The sequence below is a fragment of the Pseudophryne corroboree genome, chromosome 7, assembly GCF_028390025.1.
Source record: "Pseudophryne corroboree isolate aPseCor3 chromosome 7, aPseCor3.hap2, whole genome shotgun sequence".
Classification (NCBI taxonomy): Eukaryota; Metazoa; Chordata; class Amphibia; order Anura; family Myobatrachidae; genus Pseudophryne; species Pseudophryne corroboree.
The window spans coordinates 314,705,113-314,719,359 of record NC_086450.1 but is presented as its reverse complement, the minus strand read 5'-3'; positions in this window follow the sequence as shown (position 1 = coordinate 314,719,359).

Sequence of the window (14,247 nt, the reverse complement as noted above, 5' to 3'; positions counted from 1 at the left end):
CTGTTTTCCTACCATTGCCTCCAACGGTACCTAGACGGAAATACTCTGGCCCGCCGTTCAAATCCTTTAGACCTCAGCCCTTTCGAGGCCATGGTAGTGGAGCAGCCACGCCTGGTAGATGAGGTCGAGGACGTGGTTTCCAAACCAACACCAGTCATCAGGACGCTAAAGTCACCGGCAAGCCAGTGGCATGACGGGCTCCCAGCCCATCTCGGATCTCAAATTGTGGGAGCACGCCTTCAGACGTTCCATTTGGCATGGTTCCAGACATCCACAGATGGGTGGATCTGCAATTTAGTGTTAAAAGGTTACAGAATAGAGTTCGACTGCCTCCCGCCACTGTGGTTTTTCAAGACAGGACTGCCTCTGTCAGACGACAAGAGGGCGGTTCTGCAAATTGCCAATCAGTCCCTGCTGGATTCAGCAGTTTTGATTCCGGTCACTGTACACCAACAAGGTCAGGGTTATTATTCCAGTCTGTTTGTGGTACCAAAGCCGGATGGCTCCGTCAGGCCAATATTGAACTTAAAGGGTCTCAATCAGTACGTCACTTACTACAGATTCAAGATGGAATCTCTGCGGTCAGTAATTGCAGGTTTAGAGCCACTGGAATTCATGATTGCGCTAGATCTCAAGGATGCGTACTTACACATTCCGATTTGGCCACCTCATCAGAGGTTCTTGCGTTTTGCAATACGGCAGAACCATTACCAGTTTCAGGCTCTACCGTTTGGTGAATACCCGAGGCGCTGACGAGAGGCCAAAGTGATGTCTGTGATGATAGCTCATCTCAGATCCCTGGGAGTGATAATAGTTCCGTACTTGGACGATCTGCTCATCAAAGCTAGATCTCAACAGATGCTCCTCCAACATGCGTTGCTAACGTACAATGTACTAGTTCAGCACAGTTGGATTGTTAACTTCAAGAAATCACATCTAATTCCGTCTCAACGACTTCAATTCCTAGGTATGATTCTCGATACGGTAAATCAAAGGATTTACCTACCAGAACAGAAAGTACAGATTATTCGTCATCTGGTACAATTAGTGCTCAAGCCACGCACAGTCTCGGTACATTTGTGCATTCGCCTCTTAGGCACAATGGTGGCGGCTTTCGAAGCGCTTCAGTTCGGAAGATTTCATTCACGTCCTTTTCAACTGGATGTGCTCGCACAGTGGTCGGGCTCGCATCTGCAGATTCACCACAGGGTGAGGTTGTCACCACGGGCCAGAGTATCTCTACTCTGGTGGCTCAAAGTACACAATCTAACCGCAGGGAAACGGTTCGGCGCCTGGAATTGGATAATTCTAACGACGGACGTGAGTCTCAGAGGTTGAGGAGCTGTCGTTTAAAATTGTCAGCTCCAGGGTCTCTGGGCGGATCACGAAAGATTGCGGTCTACAAATGTCCTGGTACTCCGGGCAATTTACAATGCGCTACGACAAGCAGTGCACATGCTTCGGTCTCAGACTGTCCAGGTGCAGTCAGACAATGCGACGGTGGTCGCGTACATCAACAAACAAGGAGGAACGAGAAGCCGCATGGCAATGCGGGAAGTAGCTTGAATCCTCAATTGGGCCGAGCATCACCATGTGATATTGTCGGCAGTGTTCATTCCGGGAGTGGACAACTGGGAGGCGGATTATATCAGCCGTCGGGATTTTCATCCAGGAGAATGGGCATTAAATCCAGAAGTGTTTCACATGTTGGTCCAAAGGTGGGGTTACCCTCAAGTGGACCTGATGGCATCTTGCCACAATCACCAAATGCCCCAGTATGTGTCCAGAACGCGAGATCCAAAGGCAGTGGCGGTGGATGCTCTCACAATCGCGTGGCCGTACAGCCTCGTGTATCTGTTTCCACCGTTTCCGCTGCTCCCTCTGTTGCTAAAATGGATCAAAAGAGAGTCCGCCACAGTCATACTAGTGGCGCCTCATTGGCCTCGGAGAGCTTGGTTCTCGGATCTCCGCGGACTTCTCGCAGACGATCCTTGGCTGCTCCCGCTACGTCCGGACCTATTACAACAGGGTCCGTTCCTTTACCCCGATTTAGCGTGCCTGCGTTTGACGGGGTGGCTGTTGAGACCGCCCTCTTAAGAAGAGAGGGCATTCCAGAATCGGTTATACCAACCATGTTACATGCTAGGAAGCCAGTTACGGCAGCTCATTATTACAGAATTTGGCGTGCCTATATAGGTTGGTGTGAAGCTCGGAAGTTTCCGACATCATCTTTCAAGTTGTCCAGTCTTTTGTTATTTCTACAGACGGGGTTAGATGGAGGACTGTGTTTATCTACACTAAAGGTGCAGGTATCTGCTTTGTCAATTTACTTTCAAAGACGATTGGCTCTATTGCCGTCTGTACACACCTTTCTGCAAGGTGTCCTCAGAGTACAGCCTCCATTCATTCCACCTACAGCGTCATGGGACTTGAATCTGGTTTTAGATTTCTTACAGTCTTCCTATTTTGAACCCTTACAACAAGTGGATATTAAGTTTCTCACTTGGAAAACAATTTTCCTACTAGCCTTAGCTTCGGCGAGGCGTGTTTCAGATTTGGGTGCCTTGTCATGCAAGCCACCGTATTTGGTGTTTCATGATGACAGAGCGGAACTTCGGACGAATCCCGCTTTCCTGCCAAAGGTAGTGTCATCTTTTCACATCAATCAACCAATAGTAGTTCCGGTGTTAACAAGATTCTGGAACTTTGGATGTGGTACGCGCACTATGCGTTTGTATCCCGAACGTCTACAGTTCGTAAGACGGATACGTTGTTTGTTCTCTATGATGCTGCCAAGATGGGTTGGCCAGCTTCTAAGCAGACCTTATCCAGATGGATTAAACTGACCATACGTCAGGCTTACCTTCATGCTAGGTTACAGCCGCCTACATCAGTAACAGCTCATTCCACACGTTCTGTGGGAACTTCATGGGCAGCTGGTCATGGGGCTTCTACGACGCAGCTTTGCCGTGCAGCTACATGGTCATCAGTGCACACGTTTGTGCGCTTTTACAAGTTTGATACGTTTGCGGCATCAGCATCTAGATTTGGCCGCCTAGTGTTACAGGTGCCAAAGAGCTCTCCCGCCCACGGGGGAAGCTTTGGTACGTCCCAAGAGTACTCCAGTGACCCCTAGTGGATGAAAAAGAAAATAGGATTTTGGTACTTACCAGGTAAATCTTTTTCTTTGAATCCATAGGGGGCACTGGACGCCCACCCAGAGCAGTTTTACCTGGTTTGTGGTAAGTTCAGGGAATCTTATAGTAACACATTCTCACCGACTGGTTGAAATTTTCAAGTTCTATCGATTATGGTGTCAACTGTTTAGTTGTCAATAACGTTATGTGTCAACTTTATTGTTGTCCGTTATGTTATATGTAATTCTCCATTGTCAACCTCTCTATCGCTCCTGTTCGGCTCAGTAAAAAATACTGAGGTACTCTGGGAATATGGAGGGGAGGAGAGTTACTAAATTTAAATATTCAGTGCCCTGGTTCTGCTAAAGCCATCCATATCCCAAAAGTACTCCAGTGCCCCCTATGGATTCAAAGAAAAGGATTTACCTGGTAAGTACCAAAATCCTATTTTTACTACCCTCTAGCTACCCATACCAACTCATACAACCATCCCTTGCATTCTGTACATTTGAGGTCCATGCCATACGCCTCTTCCAACCTGTTCATCTTCGAGTAGCTGTCAGTTACCGCCCCCCTGACACGCCCTCCAAATTCCTTGACAACTTTGCTTCCTGGCTGCCTCACTTCCTCTCTTCTGACATTCCCTCCATTATCCTAGGTGATTTCAACATCCCTATCGATAACCCCACAAAATCACCTGCCTCTAAACTCCTTAACTTTACCTCTTCTCTTGGTCTCTCCCAGTGGACCTCCTCCCCCTCCCATGTGAGTGAAAGCTCACTGGATCTGGTTTTCACTCACTGCTTTGATCTTTCTGATTTCTCTAACTCTGTTCCCCCTCTCTGACCATCACCTGCTCACTTTTAACCTATCTCTATCTGCTTCTCCATCTTTACCACCTAAGACTACCATCACTAAGCGTAACATTGAGGCAATTGACACCACTTCCCTGTTTGACTCACTGCTCTCTCCTATTCTAACTCTTTCCTTCCTGAACATGCTACTTCCCTTTACAATGCATCCCTTACCTCTGCTCTTGGCTGTCACCCCACCAACCACTATTCACCCTCGCAGATCGACACCTCAACCCTGGCACACCAAATGCACCAGATATCTGCAAAAATGTTCACGTACCATTGAGCAACAGTGGAGGAAATTACGCAATAAGGCCGACTTCCTCCACTACAAATTTATGCTCTTATCCTACTTTGCTGCCCTTACCCTCTAAACAATCTTACTTCAAAAATACCACATCTCCCAATCCTCAAACCCCAGGTGCCACTGTCAACTCGCTCCTCTGCCCACCCCCACCTCAACTCCCCTCTTCACTTTCTGCTCTTGACTTTGTCACCTACTTCACATCCAAAATTGACTCCATTCGTCAGGACATAACATCTCACCAGAACCTGAGCAACCCCCCTCCTCCATTTCTCAACCCCCCCTTTCCTTCCCTCCTACCAACTCTGACATCTTTCTTCCCGGTATCTGGAGAGGAAGTCATGGTCCTCATCCGGTCCTCAATCCCCCTCCACCTCCCCACTTGACCCTATTCCCTCCCGCCTTCTCCGCTTCCTCTCTTCTGCCTGTTCCCATCTTGCCCATCTACTCAATCTCTCACTCTTATCAGGCACTATCCCTTCTGCCTTCAAGCATGCACTTGTCTCCCCTATTCTTAAAAAAACCTACCCTTGATCCAACCAAACTCTCCAACTACCGACCCATCTCTCTTCTCCCTTTTGCCTCCAAACTCCTTGAGCGTATTGTCTACAACCACCTCACTGTCTTTCTTTCTTCCCACTCACTGCTTGACCCTTTCCAGTCTGGTTTCCGTCCTCAGCACTCCACTGAAACTGCCCTCACAAAAGTCTGCAATGACCTCCTTGATGCTAAATTCAGGGGCCACTACTCTCTGCTTATTCTCCTTGACCTCTCTGCTGCTTTTGACACTGTAGACCACACTCTCCTCCTGCAAATCTTTTACTCCCTTGGTTTGCGTGATACTGCTCTCTCCTGGCTATCCTCCTACCTTTCTGACCGTTCCTTCTGTCTCCTCTCATGACTCCACCTACCCCCCACTTCATCTACCATTAGGTGTCCCCCCAAGGTTCTGTTGTTGGGCCTCTCCTTTTCTCTCTCTACACATCCTCATTAGGTAAGCTAATTAGCTCTTTTGACTTAAACTATCATCTCTACGCTGACGATACTCAAATCTACCTTTCCTCCCCGGACCTCTACCCTGCTCTCCTCACTCGTATCTCCAACTGTCTCTCTGCTATCTCCTCCTGGATGTCCCAGCACTTTCTTAAACTTAACATATCGAAGACTGAGCTGATCATCTTACCTCCCTCCCGCATAACCTCACCTCCCACAATTTCATCCATTGATGGCACAACTATCTCCTCTAGCCCCCAAGTGCGATGTCTTGAAGTAATTCTTGACTCCTCCCTCTCCTTCAAATCACACATTCAGTACCTCTCAAAAATCTGCCATTTCCATCTCAAAAACAACTCCAGGATCAGACCCTTTCTCACCCATGATGCTACTAAGACCCTCATCCACTCACTGGTCATCTCCAGATTGGACTACTGCGATCTCCTCCTATCTGGCCTCCCTCAAAAATGCCTCTCTCCACTTCAATCTATCCTCAATGCTGCTGCCCATCTCATTTTCCTCACCAAACGTACTACATCCACATCCCCTCTCTTGCAGGACCTTCACTGGCTCCCCTTCCCACTCAGAATCCAATTCAAGTTTCTCACACTCACCTCCAAAGCCCTCACCCACTCTTCTCCCTCTTACATCTCTGACCTTATCTCTCTTTACATTCCCACCCGTCCTCTTCGCTCATGCATGCTGTCGCTCTTAGCTACAAGATTTTGCACGTGCTGCTCATTATCTCTGGAATGCTCTACCTCTCCCCATCCGACTCTCTACAAAACTTCAAACGGGCTCTCAAGACCCACTTCTTCACCAAACCCAGCCAACTCTCCTCCTAACCCTCTTGTCTATGCTCACTGTCTACCCCTTCTGTGTCACTCCGGTCTGTTAGCCCCTCAACTTTTAGATTGTAAGCTCGCAAGAGCAGGGACTTCTTCCTCAAGTGCCTTTCCTTCTTACTTACACTATCTTATACTCCCTACTCCCTTTGATGGCACCTAACCCCGGGTTTTCTATACCTGTCCTATATTGTCTTGTACTGGAAGTGCTGTTTTTTTTGTTTGCTCATTTGATTATGTACTGTGTAATGGGCGCTGCGGATCCCTTGTGGCGCCATATAAATAAAGGATGATATTTATATGGATGCTGCTCATACAGTGCATTATACTCCTTTACTCTATTTGTCTCTTGTCCCATGCTGGCAGAGCGGCTTGTCTCTCATCATGTCTATTGTAACTATGGTAACAACATTATACACAGGAGCTAATGCAGTTCCTGTTGGTTCATCAAAAGCATGATACTTCCTGTTTGACATGAGGTATAAAATGGGGGCCTGGAAAGCAGTTCTTAAATCTCCTAGATGATCTTGCCAGTGTTGTGATAATATATGTGCTTGCCTAAAGTGTGGCCACTTTGAAAAAAGCCCTTACAGGGGCCGAAACAGGGGTGCATGGTGATCCATTCGGTATGTTAAAATAAACGTGCAACTTTTTTTTTACATTTTTAAACAAAGACTGCAGAGTGCCTTCTTTTCCCCTTCCTGTGGATTATAATTGCATGCATTTGGATAACCTCCTGGGTTCTCCTTGGAGTGCATCCCAGCAATTTAACATCTGACAATGAGAGAGAGAGTACACAGGTCCAGTAAGGGTTATTGTAAACTCCCTCACCTCTTTCCAAAGGGTAATGTGAAAGACAGGCAGTTGTTTCAACTGAGCCTTGTCTGTTTTCATCAGAGTCCCTGACAAAATCTAACAAGGTTCAGTTGAAACAGCTATTTGGCATCTACCATCACACCAGTCTATACCTGCTCTTGGAATAAAGCCTTTTTGGAAACCGAATGTGAGTGCCGGCCTATCACTTTACCCTTGGGTAACAGGTAGGTGTGTGTGTGTGTGGGTGTGTATATATATATATATATATATATATATATATATATATATATATACACACACATACATAATTTTATATATATGTATATCTCTCTCTATCTCTCTCACACACATACAATTTTAGGGAGCATTTAAAGCTGATCTTCATTAAGATAGAGCAATACAAGTAAGCACACAGTTAAAAGACATCTGCATAATGTAGGTCTACAGTTAAAAGACAGCTGAATAATGTAGGTCTCAATGGTCGCGTAGCTTGCAGGACACAATTTTTGAGATCTGTAAATAAAGTAAAACGCCTACGATGGGCCAAAGAACACCAGTATTGGACACTGAATTGGTGGAAAAATTATTCTGGACTGATGAGTCCAAATTTGGACTTTTTGGAAACTAGAAGACGTCAGTATGTTCGAAGAATGGTTGGAGAACAATGTGTTAGATAAATATGTCATACAGTTAAACATAGTGGTGGTTATGTCATGATTTGGATGGTTTTGGTGGGGAAAAAGTTGGAGATTTAGTTCAAATAAACTATGGATAAGAAACAATACCACAGTATTTTAGCACATCACATTGTACCAAGTGGAACTTGAAATACTGGAAAGGGGTTCATCCTACAACAAGATAACAACCCAAAACACACATCTAAACCATGTATCAATTATTGAAAAGTAGAAAGTTCTACAAATTATACCATGGGCTCCTCAGTCACCTGATCTCACTCCCATTGAGAAACTCTGGGATGAATTGGACATAAGTTTGTAGTTTGTGTAATGGCTTCAACAAATAATAAAAACTTATGGGAATGTCTGAATGAGGCCTGGAAAGGCACAGCTTATAAAACTTAAGAAAAGCTGGTGTTTCCAATGCCTACATTTTATATAGTCAGGTTCATAAATATTGGGACATCGACACAATTCTCATATTTTGGGCTCTATACACCACCACAATGGATTTGAAATGAAACAAACAACATGTGCTTTAACTGCAGACTTTCCGCTTTAATTAGAGGGTATTTACATCCAAATCAGGTGAACGGTGTAGGAATTACAACGGTTTCTATATGTGCCTCCCACTTTTTAAGGGACCAAAAGTAATGGGACAAACTAAACAATCCTAAATCAAACTTTCACTTTATAATACTTTGTTGCAAATCCTTTGCAGTCAATTACAGCCTGAAGTATGGAACGCATAGACATCCCTGGTGATGCTCTGTAAGGCTTCTACTGCACGTGTCTTCAGTTCCTGCTTGTTCTTGGGGCATTTTCCATTCAGTTTTGTCTTCATCAAGTGAAATGCATACTCAATCAGATTCAGGTCAGGTGACTGACTTGGCCATTGCACAACATTTCACTTATTTGCCTTAAAAAAACTCTTTGGTTGCTTTCGCAGTATGCTTCGGGTCATTGTCCATTTGCACTGTGAAGCGCCGTCCAATGAGTTCTTAAGCATTTGACTGAATATGAGCAGAAACACTTCAGAATTCATCCTGCTGCTTTTGTCAGCAGTCACATTATCAATAAATACAAGGGAACCAGTTCCAATGGCAGCCATACATGCCCACGCCATGACACTACCACCACCATGCTTCACTGATGAGGTGGTATGTTTTGGATCATGAGCATTTCCTTTCCTTTTCCATACTCTTCTCTTCACATCACTCTGGTACAAGTTGATCTTTGCCTTATCTGTCCATAGGATGTTGTTCCAGAAATGTAAAGGCTTTCTCAGATGTTGTTTGGCAAACTCTAATCTGGACTTCCTGTTTTTGTGGCTCACCAATGGTTTACATCTTGTGGTGAACCCTCTATATTCACTCTTGTGAAGTGTTCTCTTGATTGTTGACTTTGACACATATACACCTACCTCCTGGAGTGTGTTCTTGATCTGGGCAACTGTTGTGAAGGGGTTTTTCTTCACCACGGAAATAATTCTTCTGTCATCCACCACAGTTGTTTTCCGGGTCTTTTGGTGTCGCTGAGCTCTCCGGTAAGTTCTTTCTTTTTAAGAATGTTCCAAACAGTTGATTTGGACACACCTAATGTTTTTGCTCTCTCTCTAATGGGTTAGTTTTGATTTTTCAGCCTAATGATGGCTTGCTTCACTGATAGTGGCAGCTCTTTGGATCTCATATTGAGAGTCGACAGCAACAGATTCCAAATGCAAATGTCACACCTGGAATCTACTCCAGACCTTTTACCTGCTTAATTGATGATGAAATAACGAGGGAATAGCCCACTCCTGTCCATGAAATAGATTTTGGGTCGATTGTCCCATTACTTTTGGTCCATTAAAAAGTGTGAGGCACATATAGAAACCATTGTAATTCCTACACCGTTCACCTGATTTGGATGTAAATACCCTCAAATTAAAGTGGAAAGTCTGCAGTGAAAGCACATCTTGTTTGTTTCATTTCAAATCCATTGTTGTGGTGTATAGAGCCCAAAATATGAAAATTGTGTCGATGTCCCAATATTTATGGACCTGACTGTGTGTGTGTGTGTGTGTGTGTGTGTGTATATATATATATATATATATATAATTTCCACTTACAACTTTTTGGGGCAACAGTACAGGTTTCTGTTGCAATCCATCTTGCATTTGCTCTGTAAATTTTTGGTACCAGGTAACCAAATATTGATCATTAAAAGCATAAATCTTATGTAGATGCTTAAAACTAGAGTACTCTTTATCTGTCAATTCCTATTCTTTATCAATCATATAATTGGAATAACATTTTATGTTCATTGGATAATTAGACTTGACTTTTGGCTCCAAAAAGTTGCCCTGTGAAGCATGTGTTAAGACTTCTGTAATTTTCAGAGGTTTCCTCAACTGTTTGATCAATGCGTTAAGAACGCATATCCTCCCAATTTCTTGCTTGAAGACCATTCCTTAGTAAAGCCATGTTGTAGAGAAATCCTGAAAAAACTCTATTCCCCAGAGTCCAAGATCAAGACAACTGGATATCTGCAACAATTTAATGATTGGATTTTGTTTTGTTCCGGCTGTGCCTGCCCCTCCTTCTGTTTTTGTTGCCACGTCTGGTGAATACTTCCACATACAATAGTGTAGCAGAAAAAAAAAAAAAAAGGTAAAATGATAAAGCCAATAGGCCTATTCTATAAACATGGCAAAGCAAATCAGTGGAAACTTTACTGTAAGGCAGAAATCTGTAATTGTGGTACATGACTTTCTAGCTGCTGCTCCAGCTGCATTGTCATGGCTGCTGAGTGTTCATTGCAAAATGGGAATTACCTCCCACTAAACAAAAAATAATATATATATTTTTTTTTTTAAAGAAAAATGTTTTTTTGTTTTTTTCCCCACACATTGCTGGAAATTCCCCATCACTAATGCCGTCAGACTATCTTCTAGCATATACAAACAGTATTTCTTAAGAATACTGTAAATTAAAAATGGTGACTACTACTAGAGTGGACTGCGAGACACCAGAAATATTTCTTGGATAGAGAATATCGATACTGGACATTTGGAATGGAAGGGAAAAGGCAGAAGACCATTTGTGAGCTAGACCGAAACTGTGGATGAAAAGTTATTATACAGCAAGTTAGAGATACTGTACCACATTTTTATTAAACAGGGATGGGCTTCCAGCAGATTAACAATAGTGAGGATATGTGTGCTTAATTAACATCAATGTGTCTGGCACTGTAGCTACGGTCATATTCCTTAGTACAGCAAATTTCTATGCAGCTGATGTTATATTAACGTGTTTTGGGCATGTGCATGTATTATTACAAAACGCTAGTCATTTATACGCAAATGCTCAGAAAAAAAGGGTGAACAGAGCCAAAAGTAAAAGAAATATGTGAATTAAAATTGCATTTTATTAGTACAAATAAAAATCCACATATTGGGTTTCAACTGCCCCAATTCAGAAGTCCAAAATTACGATATCCTGCCCCCTGTGCACTACAAAAGAGAGTGTATAGTAGACAACAGTAAGAAATCCTACGCGCACTGGGCTTTATGAACATAGAAAATCACCAAATAATTGTTCCTTACGCAATTTAAAAAGCAAAATCAGATGTATATAACATAGTACCCTAGTGCACAGGTTCTCAAACTTGGTCCTCTGGACACCACACAGTGCACGTTTTGCAGGTTTCCTCTTAGAATCACAAGTGAAATAATTAGCTCCACCTGTGGACTTTTTAAAAAGTATCAGTGAGTAATAGATACACCTGTGCACCTGCTAGGTTACCTGGAAAACAACTGTTTGGGGTCCTGAGGACAGAGGGGAAGATGTATTAACCTGGAGAAGGCATAAGGAAGTGATAAACCAGTGATCTGTGCAAGGTGATAAAGACACCAGCCAATCAGCTCCAATATGTAAATTAACAATTAGGATCCGATTGGCTGGTGCCTTTATCACCTTGTACATATCACTGGTTTAATCACTTCCTTATGCCTTCTCCAGGTTAATACATCTGCCCCAGAGTTTGAGAACCTATGTCCTAGAGGGTATATTTCTAAAGTGCAAATTTATAGAAGTGGAGATGTCACCCATACTGTAGCAACCGGATTCTACTCATCTATCTAGTACCTTCTAGAACAGGCCTGACCAACCCATGGCTCTCCAGCTGTTGTGAAACTATATATCCCAGCATGACCTGTCACAGTTCTAGCATTTCCTAATAGCAAAACTGTGGCAGGGCATGCTGGGACCTGTAGTTTCACAACGCCATGGAGAGCCACAGGTTGGCCAGGTTTGTTCTTGAAGATAATAGCTAGAATCTGATTTATTGCTAAGGGCAACATCTTCACATCTTTATTAACACGCACTTTAGTACATATACCCCTGAATGTGTAAACTGAGTGCAACAAAAAAATGTAAACACTTAGAGAAAAAAACCCCTAAATAATTATACACAAGTATCCAATAAAGAACATGATGGCAATTGGGAATCATCTAAAACAAATATGCTGTATTCAGAGTACCAATGTTATAACTACAAACAGAAACAAAACAAAAAAACAGAAAAAAGGTTTTTAAAAACAAAGAAGCCACAGGGGGATATGTATCAAAGCTTGACGAGAGATAAAGTACCAACCAATCAGCTTCATATTAAAAGATGATACAATTTGCTACTTTTAATAGCAGTTTATTTAATCATCATTACGGTCAGATACTTGTTCTATTTGTGTTAAAGTTGTTGCAACATCCAGTGTGCAACTTTTAAGTTACCTTTGAGTTAACAGCTTAATTACCATCCAAAGATATAGGATGATTAAATCTCTAGCTTAATTACCATCCAAAGATATAGGATGATTAAATCTCTAGTCCAAAATATCAAAAATATTTCTGAGATTCTGTATCTTTATTAGAAGGGATAGGGGTGCGGGCGGAGGGAGAAGCAAACGTAACACTAGCCTAAAGGGGGGTACACACTAAAGAGATGTGTGCTGAGCGATCTATCAGTGACCGCTCAGCACACATTTCTCTCCCCGCTCAGCACAGCGCCATGTGTGCTGAGCGAGGGTGGCAGCTCACTTCAGGCTCATCAGCGCTGAAGTGAGGCCACGCATCGCTATTGCTAGGGGCCATACACACGAGAGATCCGTGCTTAAGTTCTAAGCAATCTAGTCAGATTGCTTAGATTTTAAGCAAGGATATGCCCGTGTGTACCCCCCCTTAAAATCCCACAGATTTGATTCAATTAAAGTCTACAAACACAAAATGTAAAAATAAAAAAAAATGAATTCTAAAAAACTGCAAATGATTTAGGACAGTGTGTGATTTATGTTTTATCTCACAGTAAAAAACAAAATTTTACACCCCAAAAAATTGACCAAAGTAAAATAATTCTGACAACTGTAAAATAACAATCACAGCACACTATTAGAAATCTGTTTTGTGAGTTCTCCAGTGTATTCTGCATACTGTGGTCCCACCCTATTGCACTGCATATGTGGGAGATACCCTGGCATGCAGATGGACATATATGTGTATGTTCTCCATAGAACTTTTATACAAAGCTACGTGCATCTGTAAGGTTCATAAACTTCAAGGCTGGTTGTATCAAAATGTGAAACTAATGTGGCCTGGCTGATGTACAACTGAATGTTTTGTTTGCACTTCAGGTGCATTCATTCATAATGGTAAACATACTTAGAGGTGGAAAAACATTATAGTTGCTATGCTATAAATTCATTTTGATTTTCCTGGACTGTTAAATCTATGGCTAGATTCAATTTAGCGCGATATGAATAGCGCAAGAAAGGCGATACTGGAGATATTCAATTGACTGTGCTGTTAAGCCAGACTAGATAGAGGTTTTCATCTCGCACCCCACCTGAGGTGTGAGCAAAGATCTGACTAAACTAGGGCCGCGATGCTGTTTTCTGCTTTAGCGCAGTGCAAACAGCATCACCTTAGGCACTTAAATCGAAAATGCTGATTATTACGAGTAAACACTCTGTTAAAGGTGCAGTAACTGGCATTTCCAAACTAAGAGCAGGGCGCGAAGAGGATAACTGAATAGCTCCAGGACCTCCTTCCCGTCGCTATTCAGATCTCGTTGTACTGAATCGAGCCCCTAGTTTCTTATTAGCTGTATCTCTCTAACTAGGTCTGTGTCATACATGTTGTTACAAGGTTTCTAAACGGTGTTTCTCCATGCAATAAGTGCTGCTTATGTCTCATTTATTGGCTGTCCAGTAAAATGCCACTAGCAAGGCCAGTGAATGCAGGCTTATCAAAGCATATTATATGTTGCTAATTGTGTTTTCTATCTTGCAAAAGTAATGCACATACAAAGGCTGATCAAACTGTTTTCCGCAAAATATCTATGTAATGCTAATATCATTCAGTGATAAACTAATGCTAGGTACACACTGGGCGATATATCAGCGGATATATCGCTTGCGGGCAGGCGGGTATATGCAAATGATATGTCTGAACAACATCATTCACAGACACATTGTGTCTGCTCTGCTGTACAGCCGATACCCAATATATCTGCAGATAAATCAGCGCATCTGGCTGTGTGTACAGGCGATCTGCCGACCGCCCTTACACTTGCTGAAGGCATTCACGT